Source organism: Mustela lutreola, chromosome 3, assembly GCF_030435805.1.
Source record: "Mustela lutreola isolate mMusLut2 chromosome 3, mMusLut2.pri, whole genome shotgun sequence".
Lineage (NCBI taxonomy): Eukaryota > Metazoa > Chordata > Mammalia > Carnivora > Mustelidae > Mustela > Mustela lutreola.
In genome coordinates this window covers 8,307,614-8,329,688 of record NC_081292.1, presented here as the reverse complement: position 1 = coordinate 8,329,688, position 22,075 = coordinate 8,307,614, and the positions used below count along the sequence as shown (strand labels likewise).

Below are 22,075 nucleotides of genomic sequence, written 5' to 3'. Positions count from 1 at the left end.
TTTAACACCCTAAACTTAACATACCGCCCCACCCCCGGTTAACTCTTTGTGACCTCTGGAATAAAACCCAAATCCTGACACAGCAAATGAGGTCTTCTGACAGCTGGCGCCTGTCCTTTTGCCCTGCCTCTCCCCTGAAACTCGAGGTGGGTTCTTTGTTGGTTCATTTATTTACTCACTCATTCATTACACATTTACTAAGACAGTCACTGGAGGTACAGAAATGAGTAAGACACCTTCTTTTGGCTCAGGGAGCTTGCAGCATAGCAGCAGGAGAGAATGAGTAATTAAGAAATATCTACAGGTCGGTGAATGCCAGGTAAAGGGCAGCCCCGTGGGCCTGTGACCCAACCTTTACAACCTTGTGGATTTCTGTAGGGCAAAAGTGGGGAAGGCCAGTAGTAATTTGATCTGGATCACAGAACCAAGAGCTGCTCAACCCCAGCCTCTTCCAATTCCAATTTTTCTAGCAAATCAGCTCCTAAAACTTTACACCACCTCGCCTGGGAATCTGGGCTTTTCATTGCTGTCCATCGCTTTAGACTCCTCCAGCTCCAGAGGAGACAGTGGTGTGGGAGATGGGGCAGAGCCTCTGCCTCGTGGCCCCTTCCTCCCCTGCCTTCCTGCACCTGTTCCAGCTCACACTGCTCCTGGAGCTGACCCCCTCCTCCCCCATTTCCTCCAGCCCCTCCACTCCTTGCTCACTGCCCACCAGCGTCACTAGCTTTAATGAGACAGACCTGGCTGCCAGTCGGTCTGGGCCATTATGCAATTGTCAAATTGACATTTCACTTTTCCAGTTGTTGAGTTACCTTCTGCGTGTGTAATTACAAAAAGGATCTTTTTGCTTTTGGGTCCGCTGCTTATTTAATAATGGAGCCACAGTAGGAAAATGTGTCTAGTCAGTGAAATTAATTACAAGGAACGCTTAATGTCTCTGCGGAGGTGTCTGCACCCAGGTCACGCCGACTGTGGCCAAGCAAAGAGGCTCCTAATCCTCCTAAGGACAGGGGGCGGGGTGATCGTGTCGGGAGTGAGGCCGGTCCCTGGAATCTGGCATCAGATGGGAGTGTAGTGTGTATATGTGTCTGCATATGTGTGTGTGTATGTGTTTGCACGCCCATCTGGGTGTGTGCTCATCTGTGTGTCCATGCAGGTATGTGTGGATACGTTGCCTGAATGCTTATGGGCTTCAGGACATGGACATGTTTGCAGGCAGGTGATGGTGCATCGCAGATGTTTTAGGGAGGGAAGAATTCGTTCATTCTTCCCTCTATTCACCAACAGCAAAGCATATTGGATTCTGACTCTGTGCCAGGTTCTGAGCTGGTACTGGGGATCTGACAGTAAGTAAGGTGGAGATTTCCACCTTCAAGCAATGCACATGGTCGGGAGCAGGATTTCTCAACCTTGACCCAGTTGACATTGTGGGCCAGTTAATTCTTTGTCGGAGGGCGGGGATGTTTTGAACAGGTTTAGCCTGGCCTCACCCAGTAGATGCTGGTAACAACCCCCCACTCCCAGCTTTGACAATCGAACATGTCCCCCAACCAACGTGAAATGTTACCTAGGAGGCACAACTCACTCCCGGCTGAGCAGCACTGGTCTAAATACGGCTGAAGCAGGTGCTTTTGCCAGGGTAAAGGGAGTACTTGATTCGAGATTGACACCGCTGCTTTGGAGCAGAGGCCAGCATGACATGTTCTGTTCTTGTCTGGGAGGGGTTGAGGAAGCATGAGGAGGAGGACAGGGAGGTCATATCCCCGTGACGTTGACCAGTTGGCAGGCCGTGCTCAGCATGCGGGCTCTCCCCTAGAAGGCAGCACTGGATGGCTCAGAGTGCGCAGAGCTTAGGTGCAAACCCAGCTCCCGGCTGCGCGCTACTTGGCGCAAGGTGCAGGGAGCACTTCCTGAGTGACTCAGAGGACCAGTGTCCCCCCTCGGGGGGAGCCTGGGGCGGGGGTACAGAGCACAGGGAGAGAAGATCAACATCCCTGGGGTCCTGGGGGAGGGAAAGAAGGATGAAGGTGGGGGAGGGGAGCAAACCCTGGAGGTCCTGAAAGGGATTCTGATGTGGGTGACTTCACGGGGAGGGGAGGGCTGCTTGCAGCCACCATCTGGACAGCAGTTTCAGACAGTGGACTCTCCAGGCACACCCTCCTGTTTATTACAGAAAAGAGAAAAGCACACGGCTCATAGTAGGCGGCCACGAGATCAAGGCGGCTGTGCGTCTTCCAGCCCTCCCAGTCCTGCCTGCGTCCGGTGGCGGCTGTCCACGTCCGCTGCAAACCATGAGGTAAACTTGCCTAATGACAGATGACTGGAGAGTGGCCATACGCACCTTCCATTTCATTTCAGGCTCTCTTTCTGCCTCCCAGCCTGTCTCCACCATTAAGGGCTGCTATAGCCCTTCCCTTTTGCTTCGGTGACTCCTATTTTCTGCATACACAGGCGATGACATCACACCAGGAAAGTCTCCTCTCAGGCGTGTGAGCGACAAGGTCACCAACCGGGACCAGAAGTCAGGGGTCACCCTTCAGTCCTGGGAGCGGGGGAAGGATGGGTTCTCAAAGGGTGGGTTCTCTCCGGCAAAAAGGACTGGACTTCGTTTTTGTTTTCATTTTTACAACCCAAAGATGCCTGAGATTCCAAAAAGAAGTTGGGCCGAGCATCACTCACCGTGCCCTCACGGAGAACGGGCTCCTATCTAATCGAAATAACACTTTGGTTTTACATCTGGTAGGTGGATAGGGTGGGCAAGAGAGGATTTCTCAAGGAGACCCTCGGCTTGGCTTTCCATTTCTTTTTTTTTTTTTTTTTCCTTTCTTTTTTTTTTTTTAAGAGAGAGAGAGAGAGAGGTAGAGGGAAGCAGGCTCCCTGCTGAGCAGAGAGCCCGATGTGGGACTCGATCCCAGGACCCTGAGACCATGACCCGAGCCAAAGGCAGCGGCTTTAACCCACTGAGCCACCCAGGCGCCCAACATTTCCATTTCTTCAAGTCCCTGTGCCTCTGTGGGGTCCCATGGGCATGGTGGTGGGCCATCCATCCTCCGTCGGGGGCAACAGCCCCTTTAGGGCTGCTGAGAGCCCAACAGGTCACTTGGCCCAGAACAAGGACAGGGAGACCCCGCAGGCCTGTGATAGCTGGTCTGTGCACGGTGACAGACCAGCCTGTACCACAGGGCTTCCTGTCTGCGCTGCCCAGGGACCAGCGCCAGAGGCAGGCATTCACCGGGCGCTTGGATAACGCCACCATAAGTGAAACACGCTCATCTAATCTAACCCACGCCACTAACTCTCCTTGTGATCTTGGGAGCACCCCACTGCTGCCCTCTGTAAAGTGGGGACTTAGTATAGACCTTGGAGCATTTTGAAGATTCAGACTTGAAAGGGACTCACAGATGAGAGAAGAAGATGTTAGGAAGCTGCCTCTCGGTTACTATTTCTCGAATATTCCGAACGTGAATGTGGAGGCTCAGAGTGCTGCATCCCCCACGGGCTTTGTTCAATTCTCTTAGTTAGCTATGCTGCCCGAACATACATTATCCCCCTGGGGCTCAGGAAAGCTATTTGCATCTTGAGTGAAAAAAGAAAACGCAGCTTGTAAATATTTTAATTTTCCCCAAACTGGCCTTTGTGCCCATAAATGTTGCTGAGAATGTCCTAGGGTGTCACGGCTTGGAGACAGTGTTTGGAGAGAGGGCAAGCTTGTGGAGCCGAAGTTTATCCTCTTTAAGTCAGATGTTTGCCGACCTCTGGTTCTCCATTCCTGGGTCTCCGTCTCTCGGGGTCATTCCCAGGGACCGGGCCCCTCCCATTCTACCCACCTGGGCAAAAGTCATGCACAGGCTGTGGGATGAACCCTCTGAGGGTTCCGATTTGGAATCTTAGGACTGGCCGCTCTCATTGTCAATGAGAGTCCTACCTGGCCCTTGGCAGGTCTGCCTTTATGCATTTATCTTTTCAGTCCATGAATATTTATGAGGTGCCGATTCCATACTGGGTACTGTCCGGGGGGGGGGGGCATGTTAGTGAGCAAAACAGGTGAAAAATGAATGTCTGCGCAAGGAGAGCAAAGACTGGTGACAAGCCATCCTGGAAAGCCCTTCCTTCTTCACCATTTCTTTGTAGCCGTAGCCACGTACCCTCTCCTGGGCAAACGCAGCTTCCTTCCTTCTAGCCTGCCCCTAGCCCCAGCGCAGAGCTCCTTCTGGACCACTGATCTGACCCCGCCAGGCCTTGTTGCCCATATTCCAAGAGCTCCTCCTGGAGGATGGTTCAAAGTCTGCATTCTTGGCATGCCAGTCAAGGCCCTCCATCATTGGGTCTCTGGGTCTGTCCTGCTATTTCTCAGTTCTGGCTCCTTCCTCTATATTCCCGTGACACTTCCTATGTGTCTCTGTTCCTGGGTTCCTCTTCCTGCAGCAACTGCCAACCTCCGACCTCGAGGATGGATACCAGTACCTTGGCTGACTCCAGGAGGCAGATATCTACTCCCCAGCTGCGGGGCTAGGGGTTTTTTGGGGTCCTGGTACGACATCATGGACTGGGTTTGCTGGTGAGAAATACCTAATACAGGGGGTCAGGAGGCAGCATGACCTAGTACGTTGACCAGATTCCATTGCTGACTAGTTCTGGGGTTTCTGTGGATAAGCCAATTCAACTCCTTCGTCTGGGAGGAGGGGCTAATGACCCCCACCCGGAATGAACCTCAAGGACACCAAATTGAGTGACTTTCCCGGTGGGTGGGCAAAAGGGCTCATTTCTTCATCACTGCGTTGGAAAACTTAGTATGGTTTTGAGGATGAATACAGCTAATGTGTAGTCTTTGGCTTATAGAAGGTATTCTATAAACAGGAATTAATATTGCATAATTTTGCATGCTGTCCTCAATGGCATTTTGCATTCTGCAAGATTTGTCTGAGCCTACACAAACCACCGGATCCTTTAGGAAAATCCTTAGCACTTCTCCCCTCCCCACCAACTCCCCTGCCAAGATTTTATTTGTCACAGAGAGAGAGAGAGAGGGAGAGAGAGGGAGCATGCGCACACAAGCTGGGAGAGCAACAGGCTGGGAGAAGCAGGCTAAATGATAGGCAAGCAGCCCGACTCAGGACTCGATCCCAGAACCCCAGGACCACGACCTGAGCTGAAGGCAGAGGTCCAGCTGACTGAGACACCCAGGTGTTGCTGTCCTTAGCACTTCTTTTGGGATCTCCTAGTGTGTCCAACACTCATAAGAGCCACCCTGATTGTGTCTGAAATAAGAAGACACGTCTTGTTACTCATTTACTGCAAGTCAGCCCTCGTCTGAGCTAGGACTGGTTCTGTGTGTGTGTGTGTGTGTGTGTGTGTGTGTGTCTTCTTACATTCTGGAAACTTCTGGTGGAGGGACAGATTTCTTTCCCTGGCTGCCTCTAGCCCACCACGGGGGCCCCTGAAATTGACCCCATCCAAGTTCATTAAGTCAGCATATTCATTCCCAAGTTCCATTTAGATTTGAACTCAGCCAGGACTCACAGACCCCTCCAGGGCCCCAGGCTCTCTGAGGCTTATGCCTTGTGGGCTTAGTGGTCCCATCACCCACAGGTCCGAGGTTCTTTGTCCTCATCAGACGGAGGAGGAAATGAAGCGGAGCATAAATGTTCCGCTTAGAGCAGGCCTTGCTCTTCCAGAGAGGAGGCGGGGCAGACGGGAGCATCAGGGAAGGAGTAGTAGGGCCCCTGCCCCTTGGTCGGCAACCCAGGAGCACCCAGAAGGCTGGATTCGCAGCCAAACTGAGCGTATTTTCTGGGTGGGAATGACTCGGGTCTCTTCATTTCTGTAACCGAAAAAAATGCATTGGTTTTCTCACGGTGGTCATCACGGTTTTCATTTTTTCTTTGAAAAGGCTTCTGGAGCAATAGCCACTTGAGGAGATTTATTGCTAAAATGAAAACTCCAAGAAGGTGAAATTAGAAACTATCTGTTGGGTTTGGATGTCATTTCTCGCCGGGGAGCGGGTCTGCTGCTGGGTCTTATGGGTGGAGAAAAGGAAGGGGCTGAGGGGGGCACCCCAGCTCTGATGAGCACAGGTATTGGCAGAATCGTGGGGCCTTTCCCGGGCCCCCTGCACACACACAGGTGAGAAGTTACACATTTTTTCCTACCCCTATCCTCAGGCTTTTGTCCTGAGAGAGAATGGAAGGCTCGAACAAAGCCAGCAGGTGTCTTGAAATAGATATGCTATATAATCCTGAAAAGAGAGACGGTGGTTGGCCTTCAGGAGAAAGGGAGAGGCATGAGCAGAGAGAAGCTTCTGGAAAGTGGGTGGGGGGGTTGGTGAGTAGGAAACAAGGATGAGTGATGGGGTCTGGGAGTAAAAGTCTTGGGGGCAGGGGCGGGGTTCTCCGAGGGAGTGCTTTCCCCTCCTGCCCAGAGGCGTGGCCTCAGAAATGTCACTTGCTGTGCCTCGGTTGACTCACCTGTCCAAAGGGGAAGCCATAATAACACTGATTCACCAAGTTATTATGAGGGCTCACGAAGAGGGTGTTTCAAAAACATAACCTGTTAGAACAATGAATGCCTGGCTTATGAAGTGTTCAAAAAACATTAATTGTTGTTTAAGTGAACCGTATATCTAAGTAAGGTTGATGAGAGTCACGAGTGCTTCAGTCCAGAATGGCTTGTCATTTGCAGATCGTCCCAAGATGACTATTTAAAGAATGTTTACTGCGTATGTCAAATTCTGGGAGCTCCTAGGAGAATGATAGGAGGGAAGACTTGTATCTGTTTGAAAGGTAGACGGATATAGTGTTATATTTTTAAAAAGTACTCTGAACTCCCCAAAATAGGGATCAAATCATGCCTTTTAGTAAAGGAGTGCCATTTAAATATAGCCAGGAGCGACCTTTGCCAGCTTTTAATCCAACCTCTGTCTTGTTTTCTGGTTACAGTTGAGGAAAGAGCCCCAGAGAGGCAAAGTGGCCATGTGGACGCCAAGCCAGTGGGTGGCCGGCCCAGGACCAGGCCCTTGGCTCTCTCCCCTCTTAGAGTTTGGTAAATGGGGGATCTTTTCTGCCCCCTAATTACAAACATCAGGGAGACAAAAGGGAAGTGCCGGCTGGAAACCACACGGAAATCTATTCTCTTGATGTCTGTGTGGCTTGATATATAAAATAAATTAACCAAATGAAAATGAATTTAAAACACACACACACACACACACATATAAGTAAGCTATTACTAAGTATATGAAAGTGCCCACACATAACACATATGAATGTGATAAGAAAGACTAAATTGTAAGTAACCAAAAGGTTAACGGTACTTATTATTCCTGAAAATAGCAAAAAAAATCAATCATACAATTAATGTCCATTTAGCCACGACTGTTTCCTGGGCAGAGTTGGGAGCTTCCTTATGGAGTCCTGGAAGAGGTGTACTGAAGTGTGTTTTGCAGGAAATTGCATTCTTTGCCAGCCTTTTTCAGCTCTCTGCCCTCTGGTAAGGCTGCAATCCTAACTTCTCTAGTGCCGTCCTGTGACTGCCCTGGGTCAAGGTCACATGAGCAGAGGTGATGGTGCTTCTGTGCCAGGGAAGTCACATGCCATGTTTCCTTCCCACTGCCAATCAGTGGCCACAAGGGACAGGGGCTATCCCCTGCACTGGTGCTGGCATAAAGACAGTATGGAGCAGAACCCCAGGCCCACCCTCGAGGGACATCCTGCATAAGAGAGAAGCAAAACTTGGGAGTTTTGAACTACCTAGACCGTGCATTGTTACACATCATGGCCGTGTCTGTTCTGACTCAGACACGGGCACTAGCCTTCTATTTTGTGTGTCTGGCCCTTGACCACATCTGTATCGACCTTGATGATGTCTCTCTCCTTCCCTCCCTCCCTGGGAACAATCCCAGGAGGGTTTGTCACCAAGGGTTTGTCACTTAAGGCTCATGGGCTTAAGGTGCCTACTGCACATGTTCTCCCTGTCCCCATCCTAGAAGCTGAGGGGAAGCAGACGCAAAGCCTCGGTGTGCTTCGTGTCACTTCCTCACCAAGGTCATTGCAAATATCTCTACTCTGATCCTGCCAGCCCCGTCCTCAATCTCATTGTTCTTGTTGTCTGTTCTATAGGTACTGTAAGCATTTTCAGTGTATTCTTCCCCATGCCCTTGACCTCAAGCACTGTTGAAAACAGAGAGGTAAAGGTATGCATATTGTAATTTCCCGCATGGGAGGTAGAGTTTGTGAAGGGATTTCTGAGGTTTCTTAACTTTGCAGGAACCTGAATTTTCCAGGGATGTGTTGTGTTTCCATAGTCAAGTATATTGATGCATCTTCTTCATGGTCAAGGTTGCTCTATTTGAATCTGGGACACAGAGAGTTAGCACCGGCTGCTCAGGAAGGGTTGGGACAACTGGGAACCATTAATGAGACGGCCCCTTTGGTTCCAGAGATGGTGTCCTGGTTAGGATGGCCCCCAAAGCAGAAGGATTGGGAGGAGGACTTACATTTATGTGATTCATTTGGACGATGATCACAAGGAGCCCTCAAGGAGTGAAGATCCAGAGGGAGACAGGTCAGAAGGAAAAGCTGCCCTGAGATATGTCAGGACGTTGCTGCTATGGGCAAAGGGTCCCCTGCACCTCCTGGACCTTTGGAGAGGCAGACAACTGCTACTCCAAACTGTCTGCAGGGAGGGCAGGAGGCTCTTGGCTCCCACGTCTCCCCTTCCTTGAAGGTGCCCATCAGGGCTACTCACAAGCCTTGTGTACCCGCTAGGGAAGTGTCCCTGTAGGAGGGGTGCGCCTACAGTTCGGGACTCCCTTTGTAGCTCAAGGCCAGATTCTGCCACACGGAGTGAACTCTAGGCGAGGCTGGAATCGAGTGTCAGGGTGAAGCTGCATCTGCTGCGAGCTCTGCCTTGATTTGCCACAAAACATAAATGCCCGGGGTGCCTGGATGGCTCCCGGTGTTAAGTGTCTGCCCCCTGCTCAGGTCCTGATCCCAGGGTCCTGGGATCAAGACCCACATCAGGCTCCCTGCTCAGCGAGGAGCCTGCTTCTCCCTCTTCCTCTACCCCTCTCCACCTCCAGTAGTATTCTCACTAGCTCTGTTCTCTTCCCCCGCCTCAAATAAATAAATAAATAATCATAAAACAAACAAACAAACAAACAAACTTACCTGCACAGTATTTTGATACAGCACCATCTCCTGGAAAGGGGGGCTAGCTGTCAGCGCCTCACTGGTGTGGCTGGATGTAGGAGAAGCTGGGGTAGTGCTGGCTCTAGAAGGTGGTCCCTCACCAGATAAATCTCAGCTGCTCTCCACGGCTCCTCCCTCCACGCCCGAGGTATGGGGGTACACGACAAACACGCGGCAGACGTCTTGGGCACTATTTTCCTGGCATTTCTCTACCTCTTACCTGCAGCCCCCTGAGACCAACGCCAGCTTCTGTACCCCCCGCACCCCAGGTGGGGGCCTGCTGCTCTGGTGCAGAAGTCACCCGTTGCCGGAAATGTGCTCTCCTTCCCAGGGAAGCGCTGGAGCCGCCCGGAGAGGGAGGATCCGAATGGCCGCGGCAGGGCCTCTGATGTGCTCGTGGTTCTTCCTGCAGTCTGCCGTCTGTAGGAGAGAAATGGATTTTTAAAATAAACAGGCTTTGTGTAAAATGTGTACATATGTATGGTGCCATTATTGGGCTTTGCAAATGGCTTCCTTCCCCCAGAAGAGCTGTCAGAGCTCCTTGTCTGCAGAGATGCTGAGGCTCAGGACCAGGGTTCCCCTGCACCACCTGCAGGGGCCCTGCCAAGCCCCTCTCAAACTCTCTGAGTTCCTCTGCCTGGAGGAGGACATGACTCTGGGCGACCATTCTCCTTGAGAAGCATTGAATGAGGCTTTTCTGGGCAGGGGAAGGCCGTGGGTGCTTTTCTGCCCTTGGACAAGGGCAGCGATGACATCCCGTGAACATTTGGACGTGTGCGCTTGTGATACAAAGGGCGACAGTGCCCGGACCCGCGGGGGTCTTGGTTGATCACAACTGCAACGGGCTCGTCAGGGTGATCGCACTGTTCACGAAAGTGGACTAGACGGAGCTCTAAGTTAATCCATGTAATTTAGTTTTCTGTGTCCACTCCTTGAAGCCGTAGGACCCACTTATGTAATTGCATCCAATGCAGGTATTGCTGTTAAGGTATTTTGCAGGTGACATTAACATCTCTAGTAGGCTGACTTTAAGTAAAAGACATTATTCTTAATAGTGTGGGTGGGCCTCAACCAATCAGTTGATGGCTTGAAGAGCAAAAACAGGTTTCCCAAAGCAAAAAATATGCCTCACGACTACACGCAACTCACCCCTTGTCTGGTTTCCAGCCTGGTGACCTGTCCTATAGATCTCAGACTTGCTAGCCTCTGCAGCAGTGAGCCATTTCCCATATAAAATCATAATATCTATATATGTATATACATATATGTATATATCTATTTATATCTTAATAGATGATATTTGTATCATCTATTGCTTCTCTTTCTGTGGAGAACTTTGATACAATAATCCCCGCTCTTGTATATTCTCCTCCCTTGAATTTGGGTGGTGTCTGGGTCATGATGATACATCTTTCCTAGGATTATGGCTAAAGGCTTTTGCCGACATAATTAGGGTTCCAGATTAGTTGACTTTAACATCCAGAGATTACTGGGTGGGCCTGACTTAATCCCACAAGCTCTTTAGCTCTTGGTTTGAAGGTCAGACACGGGCAGTCCAAGATTTGAGAAGGATTTGATGTACCATCATGGGCTTAAGGAAGGAAGGGGGCCCCATGGGGGAAGGTGGGTGGCCTCTTGGAGTTGAGAATGACCTTTGGCTGACAGATGGCAAGAGAGGGGATCCTTAGTCCGCAACTATGAGGTACTGGGTTCTGCCTTCAAGATGGAATTTAGAAGAAGACTTTTCCCCAGAACCCTTAGATTAGCATTTGGTCTGACAAATGCTTTCTTCTTAGCCTTGGGATGCCCTGAGCAGAGAACCCAGACACTCTGGGCCCAACTTGTGACTGGCAGAACCATGGGCTCATACATGGGCATTGGTCTAAGCTCCAAGGTTGTGGTTCTGTGTCACATGGCAACAGAAGGCTAAGCTAATACCAAAGCGGACACATCTTGGGTTATATTGGGAGAAGCAGACTTCTGATCTAGAGTGATGAGAGTAATCTGGGAGCTTTGTTTCAGCTCTGGGGGCCAGGCTTTTGGAAGGTCATGGCCAGATTAGAGAGTGAAGGGGCATGTTCTAGGAGGGATGGCTGGGGGACAGTGACCGCTAATGGTTGAGCAGGGTGTACTGGGGCATGCTCACTGGCTCACAATATCTATAGAACGGTGACGTGCAGAACCCCTTCCAGCTTGGGTGCCTGAGCAAACAGCAGCCAGGAGGAACATATCTATGGGCCTGAGAATAATGCAGCAAGTTCCTTCACATCTGACCCAAAGGCAACACTTGACTATGCAAGACTGCAACCCTTATAAAGTGCCCCACATACTTCTGTAAGCTTCCTGGGATCTGACAAATGATTCTGTTGTCCATATGTTGCCAATGTCCTTGGATTCTGGACTCTCTGTCCAACAGGCTCTGCTACCTTTTCTGAGGTCCTGGCATCCCCCCTGTGCCGAGTGGACAAAGGCATGGGCAGGTCTTCATGCCCCCCTCCAATTGCCCCTCTCCTCACATCCTTCCCTCTCCCCCTCCTTCTTTTACAGGTCGGCAGCACTGAAGTACGTTATCCTCTGACTATACAACCTTTTACAATTTGTATCTGCTTAAGCAATTTAACTCAAATCAGTCGGTGCACTGAACCCCGGGCTGCCATTGTTGAGCCTCACACGTGTCAGGCATGTGCTAAGCACATGACACCCATTGTTTGAGCAACCCACCGTGTGCCTTTGAAGTGGGTATTATCACTTACAGATGAGCAAATGAGTCATGTGCGATTCAGTATGTACAAGGCACAGTGGAGAAAGAGAAGAAAAGATTTAATGCACGGTTGATTGCTCTCAAAGACACATAACCCAATGAGAGTTAAAAAAAAAAAAAATCACAAAGTGGTAAGGCAGACTCTAAGGACAGGGATATATATGCCTTGAGTGCATTTCCTGTTGTTCCCTCCACATCCTACCTCCTCTCTCGTTTCTCCTAACGGTCATCGTGGGTCTTGCAACTTTGTGCGCAAGCCCTCCAGGAAACTTCCAGCATCTACCCTGCACCAGATACTTTGGGGAACACAATTGGCTTTCTATCCAGTTTTATTTAATCCCCGTAAGACTTCTGGAAAGAGGGGGCATACATAGATTACTAAGTGATTAAAACAATCATCCTGACGTCCAGTGGCCAAGCAGGACACCCGACCCGTAAGAGGCATTCTAGTGGAGTGGGATAGGCTGGGCTGGAGGACAGATGTCCGTGCCTGTCACTTCTCAAGGTGAAAGCTTGACAGGTCATTTCACGTTTATAAAAGGGACCTGGTACTATTTTCCCCACAGGCTGGCCAGAGGATTAGAGACATGGTACTGACATGTGGTTAGTTTTCAGTTAACATGAGTGCCCCATAACAAGCATCTCATTAACAGTGTTCATTGAGTCTTGCTCTCTGGAAAATCTCAGTGAACCAAAGATGAGGGTAAGTTGAGGAAATCATGGTCACAGGTTAACATTTCCTCTCTTTCCAACAAACACCCTATTGAGGGTGAACTGACTCTGGGCGGTGCAGAAGGAGAAAGCAGCCTCCATCCCTGTCTGGTGGGTCTCTTTTCCACATCAGACAGACAGACTAAATTAGCAATTAGCATCGGACACCTCCGCGCTGCTGAGGATGGCTTTCAATTAGCAGGCAGCTGCTACACTCCCATTAGTTAATGTCACCATTCCTGCATTTCTTCTGAATGATAATTGCAGTATGTACCAATGCATATTTTTAACTGTTCCCTTTAAAAAAAAAAAATGGAAAGAATGTCATTCTCTTTCTATAAAAGCTCAGCTGCTGTATTGTTGCCCCTATAAAGAAAAAAAAAAAAAAGGAAAAAACAACCTGGGACAATTCTACCCTAGCAAGTGGCTGCAGGAAACCCCAGGGCTCTCAGTCTGACAAGAGAGTGCTGTGCGTGTTTGGAACCGATTTTAGCAGCATGCAGTGTGTGTGTGTGTGTGTGTGTGTGGAGGGGGATGTTTATGAGGGCGCAGACATTCCAGGAATACCAGCTCTAAATCGTTTACGGCGAAGTGTTTCCCAAATATTATTCTGCACCCCTCTCCTTGCGGGGATCATAAGCTGTTATTAGGGAATGTCCACAAAATAGGGAGCATGGGCTTAGGAAACCTGTTTATTTTTGTTTTCATTTTATTTTAAGCTTTTTATTTCGGGATATTTTGGATTTACAAAAAACATTGTGAAGACACTGCAGCGCATTCCTTTGTGCTCTGGCATACACCTATGGTACGTGGAACTGAGGGAGATAAACTATAGAGCCATTACCAGATCTAAGAAATTGATATTGATGCCATGCTCTTAACTGACAGACGTCATTTGGAAGTCAGCCATTTTTCCGCTCACGCCCTTCTTCTGCTCTCTGATGCAGTGCAGAAGCCCACATTGTGTTTAGTTGTCTTGGCTCTTTGGGCTCTTCTGATCTGAGGCGAGTTCCTGAGCTTTTTCTTCCATGTTCTGGACCATTTTGAAGGATACCAGGCAGGCATTTTGTAGAATGTCCCTCCACTTAATTCCATCTGATTAGAGTGTAGATTTATTGTAGATTTTTGAGAAGCTATCGCAGAGGTGAAGTGTCCTTCAGGCTTCATGGTGTCAGAGGAGCAGGATATCAATGTAAGTTGAAGGGAACTTCAACTTCCCAGTGAAGGGAACTGGTCAAAACGGCCAGGGTTCTCCGGCACAGAGACATAACTCTCCCTCCCCACTCCCCGTCTTACTCTTTGGAAACAAATCACTAAATAAAGCCCCAAATCAAGAGGAGAGGAATTTAGTCTCACTTCCCAGCAGGGGGATGTGATCCATTATTTGGAATCCTTCTGGAACAAAGATTTGGGTAGTGTGGCTTTAAGGGCAGATCTGTCTCTGTGTGATTTTTCGTTCCCTAACTCAAGCCCTCTCGGCCTCAGGTTTTCCTTCCACGAAATGAGAGGCTGCACAAAACCTGTTAAGGGGTTTGGTGAGCTCCAGCTCCACCACTAGCTACCAATAATGGTCTTTCAGAAGTTTCCTCAGCTCTGTCACCTTCAGCTGGCCCGTCTACAAAATGGAGTGTTTGGGATATTGAGAGAGCAGCCGGGAGGCGTTTAGCACAGAGCATGTGTACGGGGACACGGAATAAATTCCAGCCATCATTTTGAGCAAACGGTGGCTCCATAATAGGCTAGTCCAATTTGCTCAATAATAGTATCAAAAGGGTTCACAGAATTATTTCCCCGCTACGTGCTTGAAAAATTGTCTCCCGTCCTTTCGAGCTCTGTTGCAACAGGAGACTGATAATAAGAGCGTGAGTGCATTGCCCACACCCAGCCTCGCCATTTGGTTGTGCACGGCTGCAGTTGTGGTGAAGAAAATAGAGCCCACGTTGAATGTCAGGTGGCTAAAGCTCTGAATCGGCTCTCCCCCTAGGCAGTGCTCCTCTGGGCGCCTGGGTGGCTCAGTGGGTTGAAGCCTCTGCCTTCAGCTCAGGTCATGATCTCAGGGTCCTGGGATCGAGCCCCACATTGGGCTCTCTGCTCAGCAGGGAGCCTGCTTCTTCCACCCCACCTGCCTCTCTGCCTACTTGTGATCTCTGTCTCTGTCAAATAGATAAATAGTGCTCCTTTGTCTGTCTATGCCTAGTTTACGTATCTGTTAAAATAAGCCTGACCATTGCAGCCCCTAGCTCAGGGATCACCGTCTGGCCAGCGTTCAACTCTTGAGCTATGTAGCTAGACTTACGCATCATAAATTGCTCGCTGCAAAGGAAGAGATGGGCATCCAACCCTCAACTCTGAAGAAGCATGAAGTACCGTGACATCCAAAGTGGGTAGCGGAGATCATAGGAGTAGCTTGGTTTCAGGTAATAGAAACAGTGTCCATACTAAGAGACAGTGAAGGTTCTGGAGGGTGATTAACATTTCCCTGTAAAAATTAAATAAATGTACGAATAGAAAGACGGAAGAGCTCATTAGGAAGGCATATATCTGTCGTTTGGTATTGGTGAAGTGGTGATAAAACTGGTATACTCTTTTTAAAGTATTTTAATTCCAGTGTAGTGAACATACAGCATTTAATCAGTTTCAGGTGTACAGTCTAGTGGTTCAGCACCTGCAGACATCCATCCCACACGTGCTCATCACAATAATCACGCTGCTTCATCCCCATCACCTCTTTCCCCCATCCCCCACCCACCTCCCCTCCGGTGACCATCAGTTTGTTCTCTCCAGTGAAGAGTCTGTTTTGTGGTTGGTCTCTCTTTTTTTTAATCCCCCTTTGTTCACTGTTTTGTTTCTTGCATTCAACCTATGAGTGAAATCATACTGTATTTGTCTTTCCCTGACTGACTTACTTCATACAGCGTTATACTCTCTAGAGTCATCCATGTTCTTGCAGATGGAAAGATTTTATTCTCTCTTTGTGGCCTAATAATATTCCATTGTGTAGCTATATGCCACACCTTCTTTATCTGTTCTTCTACTGATGGACATTTGGGTCACTTCCACGGTCTAGCTACTGTAGATAATGCTGCAGTAAACATAGGGATACATATCCCTTCAAATTAATATTTTCATATTTTGGGGGGGTTAATACCCCGTAGTGCCGTTACTAGATCGTAGGGTACTTCTAGCTTTAATTTTGGGGGGACTATCTGTATTGTCTTCCATAGTGGCTAAAACTGGTTCTGTCTTAACATGAAGGTGTGCACATACATCTAGAGAGAAGTCATAGGACGGCTCATAGACTCTGATCCTGTTCATGGAGCTCAAACCTCAAATACTTTAAGTGGAGAAAATAGCAACATGCGTGGAGACATTTACTGTTGCCTTCTAGATAGTGATGAGAGAAAAGGACATAATCTAACGGGAACGGATAAGAAGGGCCATTCCATAAATCACTCCGTAATAAGATGCTAATTATAGGAAGTGAAGCGACATCCGAAATACTCCTGGTAGATTGTTTAGTGAAAATAGTAGTAAGAATGTGACACACACACCGTGTTGGAGCTGTGGAAACACATGAGCGTGTGACAGATTCCAGAAGGAAAGGTGCAAAAACAAACACATACTCCTGTCACAAGAAAAAGTAATTAATGAGGTAAGGGTTAAACACAGATTCTTTGATTTTAAGAGTTCAAGCAAATCTTTCAAGTTGAGAAAAACAGAGGGGCTCAAGTTTTTCGGTGCTTTGGAATACATATCCAAATCCAAAGGCTCCCATGAACACTTTCATAGAAATATTTTACCAGCCTCCCTTTTCCATTACGTGCCCCGTTAAACTCCTAAATAAAACTAATATAGTCAACAGAGCCATTTTTAAAGGAGGAAGAGAAACAATTTCAGGACTCTCTAGAAGGAGGGAAAGAAAGAGCCTTTTTTTCTCTTCATTCTTCAGTGGCTTGTTAGAGTCTCTCTGAGCTTGTGTTATTGAAACCTGAGGGTGACAGGCATTAAGGCAAATCTATTGCTGAGCCCGGGTCTTTAATGAGTGCATTGATCAGAGGAGAGACGCAAGAAAGCACAGTCCGGCGACACCTGAATGAATATAAATTTAGCTCCGACTGAAGATCTTCCACAGTTGGCTGGGTCCCTGCTGACAGTGTGAGCAGGAGGAGAGAAAAGCAATTTCGGTCTTCAGTCTTGATTCTCTTCACGCTGTTGGCAGTTTTTAAGAAGAACAAGTTATGACTATTTTACCTCTAAAAGCAACGGGAACTTGTCAAAGATTCCCTCCCTGGAAGTGACAATCGAGAATGACTCTACTCCACAACTATTTTGATTCTGAAATCCATCTGTTTGCCTGCAGGAGGAAGTACTTTTAAACCATTAGATTTGTCCAGAGATTGGACCAGTTACCTCAGTAGAGAGTGAGTTCCCCATCACCAGAAGAATGCCAAAGAGGGGGAGGTTGGCTGGCTGGGAAGGTTTTCAGAGGGGCTGGGGCGTGGTACAGAGACTTGGGGAGTGGGGAAAGGATTTGGTATTGGGTCACCTTCCAGATCAGCCCAAAGTCAGGTTTCTATCTTTCTAGAAAACCAGCCAGTGGAATGATAAGGATCACAGCGTTCAGGAAGCCGACAGATGGAGTTTTGGATTCTGACTCCACTATTTATTGTATGATGTTAGACAGTTCCCTGTCCTAGTGTGTATATTCCTCAGTCTCTCTGTTAATCAAGTGGGGATTCGAATGTGACCTACTCCCGGACTCGTCATGAGTTTGTATAAAATAATGTGTGAATATGATGTGTTCACTACAGTGGTCAGATTGTAACATGTTCTCAATAAATGTTATCAGGATCATGATTATTGAATGATTTTCATTACATTTGGTGATTACGCATCAAACCCTTCTTAGGAGATTGGTCCTTTTATCTATGTTATCTCATCTAAACTTCTGATATGGGGTGACACATGTCCTCCAAATTGATGAGTTGAAGTACTAACCTCTATTCAGGATCTCAGACTGTAACTGTGTCTGGAGACAGAGCCTTTTGACAATTAAGGTATAATGAGGTCATACGGGTGAGACTTAATCCAAGGTGAGCGTGTCCTCATAAGAAGAGATTAGGACACAGACACACGTGGAGTGAAGGTCATGTGAAGATGCAGGGGAAGACGGCCATCTACACAGCAAGGAGAGAGACCCCAGGAGAAACCACACTGGTGACACCTTGCTAGACCTCTAACCTCTAGAATCGTGACAAAACTAATATCTGTCGTTTAAGCTACCCACCCTGGGAGCCACCCACTCTGTTATGGCACACCTAGCAAATGTAATAATAATATAGTCTTCCACCACCCTGGAAGGGATGGATGATTACCTTCATTTTCCAGAAGAAGACACTGAGGTTCCAAGAGGGACAGTGACATGTGCAAGGTTACACAGCTTCCTTAAGCAATTGTTGTTTCTCGAGTGTCACATGTAAGGTGACGAGTTCGGTATGTAGCACACAGTAGAAGCTCAATAAAAGCAAGGGCCTCCCTTGTGACCGAGCTGGGACTCACACTGACTTCATGACTCCCCTTCTTTCTATCATTGGCCCCTCTTCTATCTTCCCTGAAGTGCTCTCTTTCTCACCTGCTGCCCCTTGTGTGTTAAGACTACCGACTGCTCTCTCTCTCCCCTTTCTCTCCCTTTAGACTTTGGCACATCAGCACCTTTTTGATTTCTGCAGCCTCTTCAGAAGTATTTTTGACACAAACAATAGTCCCGGTTTTGCCTTTTCAAGAGTCCTCAGCACAATCGAAGCAGACACTGGTGACTCATTTTGATCATTGCCTTAAAGCTATTCCCTCTGTGAGCCCGGACTTGACAGGCCTCACTGTGCTGTGAAATCTTCTACTATTTTTATGCCTTTTAATCTATCTTTTAACGGCCTCCTTGTTTAGAACTCCAGGCCCTGGATTCACAGAAAGCACGTTTTCCAGAGCAGGGAGAACAAACTTGGCCTGTCTTAATCAAAGGCTCAGGGAGCCCCAGTCTGGGGTCCTTATCCAATCCTCAGCTTTTCTAGTACATTCCCTTATGGCTTCCCTTTATAATGGCCTCAGCAGGGACTCTCTGCCTGCTTGGCAGGGCTGCTGGCTGCCTTCTCCTCTCTTAATAACTGCTGAGCTTCTCTCCAAGGCAGGAGGTTGTCAAAATGTTTCTTAAGGGCCTGAGTTGCTCAACCGAGTCACTGTTATTGGAGGGTTATTATGAAGTGACATGTCAGGGTGAACGTCAGGGATGGGGTCAGTCATTCCCTTTGGAAGTCTTCCCAGGTACCTTTGGACCAGGCAGAACTATGGGATTCTCCCTGGATTTCTTACAAACTTGGTACATCTCTTTGTTTTATGTTCCATTTAATGGAACAACACTCATGGAGGATTGACGGATGCATGCCATTGTATTCACATCAATGTCTTTCTACTGGACTCTACAGTGACTCTCTGTGCCTTATTGGGAGCTTAAGGTGGTGGACACAATACTCTGACCTTACGTCTCACTCCTCTTGCCTTCTGAAGATCCAGACCAAGAGAACTGCATAAGGAAGAATAATAGCCTAGTGGGAGACAAATCAGTATTATTCATACAATAGGTGTGCGAGCAACTTGTATCTTTACTGCTGGGATAGGGTTTGGGTCTCCTGTGGATGCCCCACTACTCTAATCTGGAAACCAAATGCTGTATCCAGGTCCCAAGATGGGCCCTGAGACCTTAACACCACCAGCAGAGTGGATGAAATTTCAACAAGACTTCACAGGACAATCCTATCCAAAATGGCTTTTCCATAGAAGAGAATATGAAAGAGAGACAAATCTTCAATCTGGGACTGATGGACTTAAGGTTGTGGCATATCAGCAGAGCATTAACTTCTCCGAGTGATTTGGGAGGTTTTCAGGAAACCTCCTTTTCCCTATAGGAAGAATAGGAAGATATAGTTCCCCCCAAATACAGTAGTAGAAGGGGAAACAGGCAGAGATTATACAAGGGCTCAAAACCCATCACAGACACCACAGCTGGATGGACCTTCAAGGGCATCATGTATCTTAATAAGATTTACCCACAATTTTTGGTTAAACAATAAATAATGTCTATAGAATTCCAACTATGTAAATATCAGTCCTTGCTAGGCAAAGTAGTATGCAGTTAGGTAGATTATGACTTTTTTTTTTAAACCTGGAGTTAATAATTGCCTTGATTTTCTATTATGTTCTGTGTACCTATTGCTTTCTTTTTCAGTGTTCTCATCTTCTGTCATGTGCCTGTCAGTAATTCCCCAAAAACTTAATCACAGTTATACACTCTCAGTTTTATTTTTATGTTTACTGGAAACCTGTCTCCTGCATCACTATAGCTTTCTCTTTCAATCTGAATAGATCCCTTTCTCAGGTTGGCACACAATGGCCATCCTGAGATTTCCCTTTGATTGTCTCATTCTCCTGAGCTGAATTCTCTGTCCCTTGGATTCTGGGTCTTCCTTTTCTATTTTTTTTTTTTTTTCATTTTAGTAAGTGTCTCTTCCAGTATTTTTCTAAGAAAGAACATGCAGAAGGACATTTTAACTTATTATATTATTATTAAGTTTTTAGTCCTGGCAGGTCTGAAACTCTTTTCATTTTACTTCAAAGTTGATTGATAATATATTTCTAGATTGGGAAATATACTGTGGGTTGGCTCAACCAACAGCCATTTCATCCTGCTTTTGCTATGCTTACCTATAAATCAGTATGGGGAAAGTTAAAAATACATTGCACAAACTTCCAGCCATGATGCAATAACTGGTATTGGATTATCTCTCCTGCTGTAAACAAACATAAAGCTGGAAATAAAAATAAAAGAACTGCTCTCAGGCAGTGGGCAATCAGCAATGGATTGAGGAGAGAGAACAGAATTTCTGGGAGAACAGAAATTCATGAGGTGAAGACCATGATCTTCCAGCTTTATGTCTGGGACATTCTCTTGACTGTGGCATGATAAGATGGAATCTAGACGGAGTCTGTGGTCCTACTGAGCTAAAGAAACAGAGATCAGAGTTCAGGATTTTAGGTAGATGGAATCCCCAGGGTAGGACTTTGGAGGGGAGAAGCCTAAGTAGGAAAGGAGCCCCATGAATTGATGGAGGAGCCCCTGAGATGTTGTGCCTGAGGTTTGGCTGTATGTACACAGAGCAAACCTCCCAAGCCTTATCACAGAGCAGCTGTTCTAGCATTGAGAACAGAGTAGAGTTACTAGAGGTCAAGGAGTGCTAGAGGAACTGGAGTTTTTGCCTTGCTGATTAGAGAAATTCACTTAACACACCTGACATCCAGCTGAGACACCAGAAAGAACATGCTTTAAGAATAAGGATCCTGCCATGGACCTGCCATGTTGAGATCCTAGCAAGTTAGAGGGGCTTGGAAAAAACCCTTTTCAAGGAAAATAACTTTCCACAGATCTGAATGAACAAGGTGTGAAACCAACCTTTGCGAGTTCAAGTGATTAACCAGTAATAAATGCTTTGTCATTTCAGAGGGTGATAACTGAAGCCAGACTTTCTATTATGTCCTTTTCACAATGTTCACTATTCACTACATCAAAAACTAATGATGTAAAAAAAACAAAAAAAGCTAATGATGTACTATATGTTGGCTAACTGAACATAATAATAACAGATGAAGTAAATTTTTAAAATTTATAAAAAAAAATCAATGAGGGGCCCCTGGGTGGCTCAGTCAGTTAAGCAACTGCCTTCAGCTCAAGTCATGATCCCAGAGTCTTGGGACTGAGTAGCACATCAGGCTCTCTGCTCGATGGCCAGCCTGCTTCTCCCTCTCCATTGATTGTGCCCTCTTGTGCTCTTTTTCTCTCTCATATAAATAAATAAAATCTTAAAAAAAAATTAAGGTTTCATTAGACATAACAAAAAATAGGAAAATGTAAGCCATTGCAAAAAAAAAAAAAAAAAACACCCCCCCAAAAAAACCCACAACAGTTAATAGAAACCAAATCCAAGAATCCAAGATAGTGCATACATTACACTTAGCAAAGACTTTTAAATGACCCTTGTATGTATGTTCACATAAAGGAAAATTTGATTTTAATGGATGAGCAGATAGATTTTTTAATTTTTTTTAAAAAATTTATTTATATATTTCAGAGAGAGAGAGAGCACATGAGGGAGAGCATGAGCTGGGGGAGGGACAGATGGAGAGGGAAAAGCAGACTCCCCACTGCGCAGGGGTTCTGATGCGGGGCTCAATCCCTAGACCCTGTGATCATGACCTGAGCCAAATACGGATGCTTAATGTTCCAAGCCACCCAGATGCCCCCAGACAAAAAATTTTACAAAAAAGTATAAACTATGGAGAACTGAATGAAAATTCTAGAACTGGAAAGAAT

General features: G+C 47.1%; 1 long non-coding RNA gene across 4 annotated transcripts in view; it reads left to right on the top strand.

Moving 5' to 3' along the window:
- Positions 1–248: 248 nt before the first annotated feature.
- LOC131827993 (uncharacterized) overlaps positions 249–22,075 on the top strand; it is a 55,097-nt gene continuing 33,270 nt past the window's right edge. For 2 of the 4 annotated variants that reach the window (XR_009352163.1, XR_009352166.1), the window contains exons 1-2: positions 249–319; positions 2,174–2,296. This is a non-coding gene — a long non-coding RNA (uncharacterized LOC131827993). Of the gene's footprint in view, positions 320–1,820; positions 1,895–2,173; positions 2,297–9,411; positions 9,661–22,075 lie in introns of those variants that run through there. The other 2 variants (XR_009352162.1, XR_009352164.1) reach the window with 2 other exon arrangements.